General features: G+C 38.1%; 1 non-coding gene across 1 annotated transcript; it reads left to right on the plus strand.

The window, feature by feature from the left end:
* Positions 1 to 7,076: 7,076 nt before the first annotated feature.
* LOC112788006 (small nucleolar RNA R71) lies at positions 7,077 to 7,184 on the plus strand. Its single transcript, XR_003195387.1, has one exon. It is a non-coding gene; the product is annotated as a small nucleolar RNA R71 (small nucleolar RNA).
* The last annotated feature ends 1,856 nt before the right edge of the window (positions 7,185 to 9,040 follow it).

The following is a 9,040-nucleotide window of genomic DNA, read 5'->3' on the forward strand; positions in this document are numbered from 1 at the left end:
CAAAAGCTGGAGTTGAACGCCCAAACTGGCATAAAAACTGGCGTTCAACTCCACAAATGGCCTCTGCACGTGAATTGCTTAAGTCTCAGCCCCATCACACACCAAGTGGGCCCCAGCACACACCAAGTGGGCCCCAGAAGTGGATCTCTGCATCATCCATCATAGTTTATCCAATTTTTGTAAACCTAGGCTACTAGTTTAGTATTTAAACAACTTTTAGAGACTTATTTTGTATCTCATGACATTTCAGATCTAAACTTTGTATTATCTGACGGCATGAGTCTCTAAACCCCATTGTTGGGGGTGAGGAACTCTGCTGTGTCTCGATGAATTAATGCAAGTATTTCTGTTTTCCATTCAAACACGCTTGTTCCTATCTAAGATGTTCATTCGTGCTTAACTGTGATGGAGGTGATGATCTGTGACATTTATCACCTTCCTCAAACTACGAACGTGTGCCTGACAACCACCTCCGTTCTATATCCGATTGAATGAGTATCTCTTAGATTCCTTAATCAGAATCTCCGTGGTATAAGCTAGAACTGATGGCGGCATTCATGAGAATCCGGAAAGTCTAAACCTTGTCTGTGGTATTCCGAGTAGGATTCAAGGATTGAATGACTGTGACGAGCTTCAAACTCCTGAAGGCTGGGCGTTAGTGACAGATGCAAAAGGATAGTAAATTCTATTCCAACCGGATCGAACACCAACCGGTGATTAGCCGTGCTGTGACAGAGCGCGTGAGCGTAGTTTTCACTGGAAGGATGGAAGGTAGCCATTGACAACGGTGATCCACCAACACACAGCTTGCCATAGGAGGACGTGCGTGCGTGAATCAGAAGACAGAGGAAAGCAGAGATTCAGAAGACAAAGCATCTCCAAAACTCCAACATATTCTCCATTACTGCACAACAAGTAACCTTTAATTTATGCTCTCTTGGTTATTCACAATTCAACTGATAAACATAATTGACTTCTTGACTAAGATTTACAAGATAACCATAGATTGCTTCAAACCAACAATCTCCGTGGGATTCGACCCTTACTCACGTAAGGTATTACTTGGACGACCCAGTGCACTTGCTGGTTAGTGGTACGAGTTGTGAAAAGTGTGATTCACAATTTGTGCACCAAGTTTTTGGCGCCGTTGCCAAGGATTGTTCGTGTTTGGACAACTAATGGTTTATTTTGTTGCTTAGATTAGGAAAAATTTTCTCTTTTTGGTTTAGAGTCTTTTATTATTTATCCCTTGTTAAAACACTTTAAATTTATAGCTCAGTTAATCAGAACGTGGTGTTTATGTTCATGGTAATTGGCTATCACATTTTTTTAAAAAAAAAAAACCTTTTTCAAAAATAATTTTTCTGTTAAATCCTGTGCCAAACTTTAAGTTTGGTGTTTTTTTTTTTTAAAAAAAAAATCTTTTTTAAAATTTTCAAAAATTTTCATAACTCATTTGGCTAGAGCGTTAGTCGGTGTTCTTGGTAATTGGGTTAGAGTCTTTTATATTCTTTTCAAAACCTTCTTTTTCATAAATAATATTTTTTCTATTAAATCTTGTGCCAAACTTTAAGTTTGGTGTTTTCTTGTTGATTTCCCTTTGGTTTTCGAAAATTTTGGTTTGGTTTTCTAAAAATTTTAAGTTTGGTGTTCTTTCTTCATGTTCTTGTGTTCTTGTGAGGTTTTCTTCGGAGTATTGTGCTTTAGCTTATTGCAAACGTTTCTTTAAGGTCCTCTCAGGTTCAGGATCAAGATTAAAGAGAGGTTCTTTATCTTTGTTCCTGCTTATAAACAAGAAAAGAAAGCAAAGAAAGAAGAAGAATGGGAGCTCTATATTCAAGAACAGAGGACTCCCTGTGAGATGTGAAAAAGAAAGAAAAGAAGATTGAAAATATAAGAAGACAGAAAAAGAATTCGAAAAGAGAGAGATAGAAATTCAAAAATTAGAAGTAAAAAGAGAAAATATTTTTGTTTTTATTTTTTTTATTAATTAAAGTCTAGAAATGTGAATTTAACATAAAAACTAATGAAAATATCCTAAAAGTAGCTAGATTCTACTAAAAACATACTAAAAACAATGCCAAAAAGCGTATAAATTATCCGCTCATCACAACACCAAACTTAAATTGTTGCTTGTCCCCAAGCAACTGAAAATCAAATAGGATAAAAAGAAGAGAATATACTATAAATTCCAAACTATCAATGAAACATAGCTCTAATCAGATGAGCGGGACTTGTAGCTTTTTGCCTCTTGAATAGTTTTGGCATCTCACTTTATCCATTGAAGTTCAGAATGATTGGCATCTATAGGAACTCAGAATTCAGATAGTGTTATTGACTCTCCTAGTTCAGTATGATGATTCTTGAACACATCTATTTTATGAGTCTTGGCCGTGGCACTAAGCACTTTGTTTTCCAGTATTACCACCGAATACATAAATGCCACAGACACATAATTGGGTGAACCTTTTCAGATTGTGACTCAGCTTTGCTAAAGCCCCCAATTAGAGGTGTCCAGGGTTCTTAAGCACACTCTTTTTTTTTTGCTTTGGACCTTGACTTTAACCGCTCAGTCTCAAGTTTTCACTTGACACCTACACGCCACAAACACATGGTTAGGGACAGCTTGGTTTAGCCGCTTAGGCCAGGATTTTATTCCTTTAGGCCCTCCTATCCACTGATGCTCAAAGCCTTGGGATCCTTTTTATTTGCCCTTGCCTTTTGGTTTTAAGGGTTATTGGCTTTTTGCTCTTGCCTCTTGGTTTTAAGAGCTTTTGGCTTTTTCTGCTTGCTTTTGCTCTCTTTTTTTTTTTTCTGCAAGCTTTGCTCTTTGCTACTTTTTCTTGCTTCAAGAATCATTTTTATGATTTTTCAGATTATCAAATAACATGTCTCCTTGTCATCATTCTTTCAAGAGCCAACATATTTAACATTCTTAAACAACAACTTCAAAAGACATATGCACTGTTCAAGCATTCATTCAGAAAACAAGAAGCATTGTCACCACATCAATATAATTAAGCTAAGTTCAAGGATAAATTCAAAACTCATGTACTTCTTGTTCTTTTGAATTAGAACATTTTTCATTTAAGAGAGGTGATATTTTTCATAGGACATTCATAACTTTAAGACAAAGTTACTAACTACTAATGATCATGTAATGAAGACACAAACATGGATAAGCACTTAATATAGAAAACGAAAAACAGAGAATGTAAGAACAAGGAATGAGTCCACCTTAGTGATGGTGGCGTTTCCTTCTTGAGGAACCAATGATGTCCTTGAGCTCTTCTATGTCTCTTCCTTGTCTTTGTTGCTCCTCCCTCATTGCTTTTTGATCTTCTCTTATTTCATGAAGGATGATGGAGTGCTCTTGATGTTCCACCCTTAATTGTCCCATGTTGGAACTTAATTCTCCTAGGGAAGTGTTGATTTGCTCCCAATAGTTTTGTGGAGAAAAATGCATTTGAGGCATTTCCGGGATCTCATGGTGATGAGCTTCCTGCGCCTCTTGAGCTCCATGAATGGGCTCTCTTGCTTGCTCCATCTTTTTCTTAGTGATGGGCTTCTCTTCCTCAATGTGAATGTCTCCTTCTATGAAAGCTCCAGCTGAGTAACATAGATGGCAAATAAGATGAGGAAAAGCTAGCCTTGCCCCAGGGGAGGGCTTTTCGGCTATTTTGTAGAATTCAAGGGAGATGACTTCATGAACTTCTACTTCTTCTCCAATCATGATGCTATAGATCATGATGGCCTGATCCACAGTAACTTCAGATTGGTTGCTAGTGGGGATGATGGAGCGTTGGATGAACTCCAACCATCCTCTAGCCACAGGCTTGAGGTCCAATCTTCTTAGTTGAACCGACTTGCCTTTGGAGTCAATCTTCCATTGAGCTCCTTCCACACATATGTCCGTGAGGACTTGGTCCAACCTTTGATTAAAGTTGACCCTTCTAGTGTAGGGGCGTTCATCTCCTTGCATCATAGGCAAGTTAAACGCCAACCTCACATTTTCCGGACTAAAATCTAAGTATCTCCCCCGAACCATTGTAACATAGTTCTTTGGATCCGGGTTCTTACTTTGATCATGGTTCTTGGTGATCCATGCGTTGGCATAGAACTCTTGAACCATTAGGATGCCGACTTGTTGGATGGGATTTGTTAGAACTTCCCAACCTCTTCTTTGGATTTCATGTCGGATCTCCGGATACTCATTTCTCTTGAGTTTGAAAGGGACCTCAGGGATCACCTTCTTCTTGGCCACAACATCATAGAAGTGGTCTTGATGAGCTTTGGAGATGAATCTTTCCATCTCCCATAACTCGGAGGTGGAAGCTTTTGTCTTCCCTTTTCCTTTTCTAGAGGATTCTCCGGTCTTAGGTGCCATCAATGGTAATGGAAAAACAAAAAGCTTATGCTTTTACCACACCAAACTTAGAATATTGCTCGCCCTCGAGCAAAAAAAGAAAGAATTAGATGAAGAAGAAGAAGAAAATATGGAGAAGAGGGGGGAGGTATGTTTTGGCCAAGAAGGGAAAGAGAGGGTTGTGTTGTGTGAAAATGAAGAAGAATGGAAGGCTTTATATAGGGAAGGGAGGGGGGTTAAGGTTCGGCCATATGGGTGGGTTTGGGTGGGAAATTGGTTTTGAATTTTGAAGGTAGGTGGAGTTTATGAGGTAGGTTTATGGGGAAGAGTGGATGGATGTGAGTGGTGAAGAGGTGATGGGGAAGAGAGATTGAGGTGATTAGTGAAGGGTTTTGGGGAAGAGTGTTTATGGGATTGTGTGAAAGAGGATGATTGAGAAGAGAGAAGAGAGTGAGTGGAGGTAGGTGGGGATCCTGTGGGGTCCACAGATCCTGAGATGATCCTGTGGGATCCACAGATCCTGAGATGATCCTGTGGGGTCCACAGATCCTGAGGTTTTAAGGATTTACAACCTTGCACCAAATTAGGCATGTAAAATGCTCTTGCACACAACTCTGGGCATTCAGCACTAGGTTGGTGCCCATTTTGGGCGTTCAACGCCCATTTGTTGCCCATTTCTGGCGTTGAACGCCAGAACCATGCTTGTTCTGGGCGTTCAGCACCCAGATGATGCCCATTTTGGGTGTTCAGCGCCCAGATACTGCCCATTTTGGGCGTTCAGCGCCAGAACCATGCTCTGTTCTGGCGTTGAACGCCAGGCAGGTGCTTCCTCCAGGGTGTGATTTTTCTTCCGCTGTTTTTGATTCTGTTTCTAAATTTTTCGTTTATTTTGTGACTCCACATGATCATGAACCTAAGAAAACATGAAAAACAAAAATAAAATTATATAAATAAACATTGGGTTGCCTCCCAACAAGCGCTTCTTTAATGTCAATAGCTTGACAGTGGGCTCTCATGGAGCCTCACAGATGTGCAGAGCTTTGTTGAGACCTCCCAACACCAAACTTAGAGTTTGGATATGGGGGTTTGACACCAAACTTAGAGTTTGGTTGTGGCCTCCCAACATCGAACTTAGAGTTTGACTGTGGGGGCTTTGGTTGACTCTGCTTTGAGAGAAGCTTTTCTGCTTCCTCTCCATAGATGCAGAGAGAGATCCTTGAGTTGTAAACACAAGGTTGTCCTTATTTAATTGAAGGATCAATTCTCCTCTGTCCACATCAATCACAGCTCTTGCTGTGGCTAGGAAAGGTCTTCCTAGGATGATGGATTCATCCTCTTCCTTTCCAGTATCCAAGACTATGAAATCAGCAGGGATGTAAAGGCCTTCAACCTTTACTAACACGTCCTCTACTTGTCCATAAGCCTGTTTTCTTGTATTGTCTGCCATCTCTAATGAGATTTTAGCAGCTTGCACCCCATAGATTCCCAGTTTCTCTATTACAGAGAGGGGCATGAGGTTTATCCCTGAACCAAGGTCACACAGAGCCTTCTCAAAGGTCATGGTGCCTATGGTACAAGGTATTAAGAACTTTCTAGGATCCTGTTTCTTCTGAGGCAATGTCAGTTGATCCAGATCACTTAGTTCATTGGTGAACAAGGGAGGTTCATCTTCCCAAGTCTCAATACCAAATAATTTGGCATTCAGCTTCATGATTGCACCAAGGTACTTGGTAACTTGCTCTTCAGTAACATCCTCATTTTCTTCAGAAGAAGAATACTCATCAGAGCTCATGAATGGCATAAGGAGGTTCAATGGAATCTCTATGGTCTCTAGATAAGCCTCAAATACCTTTGGTTCCTCAAAGGGAAACTCCTTATTGATCACTGGATGTCCCAGGAGGTCTTCCTCACTGTGATTCACGTCCTCTCCTTCCCTTACAGGTTCGGCCATGGTGATCAATTCAATGGCCTTGCACTCTCCTTTTGGATTTTCTTCTGTATTGCTTGGGAGAGTACTAGGAGGGATTTCAGTGATCCTTTTACTCAGCTGGCCCACTTGTGCTTCCAAATTTCTAATGGAGGACCTTGTTTCATTCATGAAACTCACAGTGGCCTTTGATAGATCAGAGACTAAATTTTCTAAATTAGAGGTATTTTGTTCAGAGTTCTCTGTCTGTTGTTGAGTGGATGATGGAAAAGGTTTGCTGTTGCTAAACCTGTTTCTTCCACTATTATTAAAGCCTTGTTGAGGCTTTTGATCCTTCCATGAGAGATTTGGATGATTTCTCCATGAGGGGTTATAGGTGTTTCCATAAGGTTCACCCATGTAATTCACCTCTGCTATTGCAGGGTTTTCAGGATCATAAGCTTCTTCTTCAGAAGATGCCTCTTGAGTACTGTTGGATGCAGCTTGCATTCCATTCAGACTCTGAGAAATCATATTGACTTGCTGAGTCAATATTTTGTTCTGAGCCAATATGGCATTCAGAGTATCAATTTCAAGAACTCCCTTCTTCTGAGGTGTCCCATTACTCACAGGATTCCTCTCAGAAGTGTACATAAACTGGTTATTAGCAACCATGTCAATGAGTTCTTGAGCTTCTGCAGGTGTTTTCTTTAGGTGAATGGATCCACCTGCAGAAGTATCCAATAACATCTTTGATAGCTCAGATAAACCATCATAGAATATGTCCAGGATGGTCCATTCTAAAAGCATGTCAGAAGGACACTTTTTGGTCAGCTGCTTGTATCTTTCCCAAGCTTCATAGAGGGATTCACCTTCTTTTTGTCTGAAGGTTTGAACATCAGCTCTAAGCTTGCTCAGCTTTTGAGGAGGAAAGAACTTGGCTAAGAAATCCGTGACCAGCTTATCCCAAGAGTTCAGGCTGTCTTTGGGTTGAGAGTCCAACCATATTCTAGCTCTGTCTCTTACAGCAAAAGGGAAAAGCATGAGCCTGTAGACTTCAGGATCTACTCCATTAGTCTTAACAGTATCACAGATCTGCAAGAATTCAGTTAAGAACTGAAAAGGATCTTCAGATGGAAGTCCATGAAACTTGCAGTTCTGCTGCATCAGAGAAACTAGCTGAGGTTTTAGCTCAAAATTGTTTGCTCCAATGGTAGGAATGGAGATGCTTCTTCCATGTAAATTGGAATTAGGTGCAGTAAAGTCACCAAGCATTCTCCTTGCATTATTGTTTTTGGGTTCGGCTGCCATCTCCTTTACTTGTTTGAAACTTTCAATAAGGTTGTCTCTGGATTGTTGTAATTTAGCTTCTCTTAGTTTTCTCTTCAGAGTCCTTTCAGGTTCTGGATCAGCTTCAACAAGAATGCCTTTTTCCTTGTTCCTGCTCATAAGAAAGAGAAGAGAACAAGAAAAGAAGAGGAATCCTCTATGTCACAGTAAAGAGGTTCCTTATTGTTAGTAGAAGAAGAGAAGAAGAAAAAATTCGAACACAGATAGAAGAGGGGGTTCGAATTTGGTGTTGTAATGTGAGGAAGAGATGTTAGTAGATGAATAAATAAATAGAATAAGATGAGAGAGGGAGAGGATTTTCGAAAATAATTTTTGAAAAATAGTTAGTGATTTTCGAAAATAGTTTTTGAAAGAAGTTAGTAATTTTTCAAAAATTTTTAAAATCAAAGATTAAAATAATTAGTTAATTAAAAAGAATTTTTGAAAAAGAGGGAGATATTTTCGAAAATTAGAGAGAGAGAGAGAGAGAGAGAGAGAGAGAGAGAGTTAGTTAGGTAGTTTTGAAAAAGATAAGAAACAAACAAAAAGTTAGTTAGTTAGTTGAAACAAATTTTGAAAATCAATTTTTAAAAGATAAGAAGATAAGAAGTTAGAAAAGATATTTTGAAATCAAATTTTGAAAAAGATGAGATAAGAAGATATTTTTGAAAAGATATGATTGAAATTAGTTTTTGAAAAAGATTTGATTTTTAAAATCTCAATTAATGACTTGATTTACAAGAAATCACAAGATATGATTCTAGAACTTAAAGTTTGAATCTTTCTTAACAAGTAAGTAACAAACTTGAAATTTTTGAATCAAAACATTAATTGATGATGTTATTTTCGAAAATATGATGTAAAATTAAGAAAAAGTTTGAAAAATATTTTTGAAATTTTCGAAAATAACTAAGAAAAATGAAAAAGATTTGATTTTTGAGAAAGATTTTGAAAAAGATAAGATTTTTAAATTGAAAATTTGATTTGACTCATAGAAAACAACTAGATTTTTAAAAATTTTTGAAAAAGTCAAATCAAATTTTTGAATTTATGAGAGAGAAAAAGGGAAAGATATTTTTTTTTATTTTTGAATTTTTATGATGAGAGAGAAAAACAAGAAAAATGATGCAATGCATGAAAGTTATGGATCAAAACAATGAATGCATGCAAGAATGCTATGAATGTCAAGATGAACACCAAGAACACCGTGAAAATCATGATAAACATCAAGAACATATTTTTGAAAAATTTCTAATGCAAAGAAAACATGCAAGACACCAAACTTAGAATTCTTTAATGCTTAGACACTAAGAATTCAAGAATGCATATGAAAAACAAGAAAAGACACAAAACATGCAAATGCAAAGATCAAACACGGAGACTTACTAAGAACAACTTGAAGATCATGAAGAACACTATGAATGCATGAAAATTTTCGA

Source organism: Arachis hypogaea, chromosome 20 (genome assembly GCF_003086295.3).
Source record: "Arachis hypogaea cultivar Tifrunner chromosome 20, arahy.Tifrunner.gnm2.J5K5, whole genome shotgun sequence".
Taxonomy (NCBI): Eukaryota; Viridiplantae; Streptophyta; class Magnoliopsida; order Fabales; family Fabaceae; genus Arachis; species Arachis hypogaea.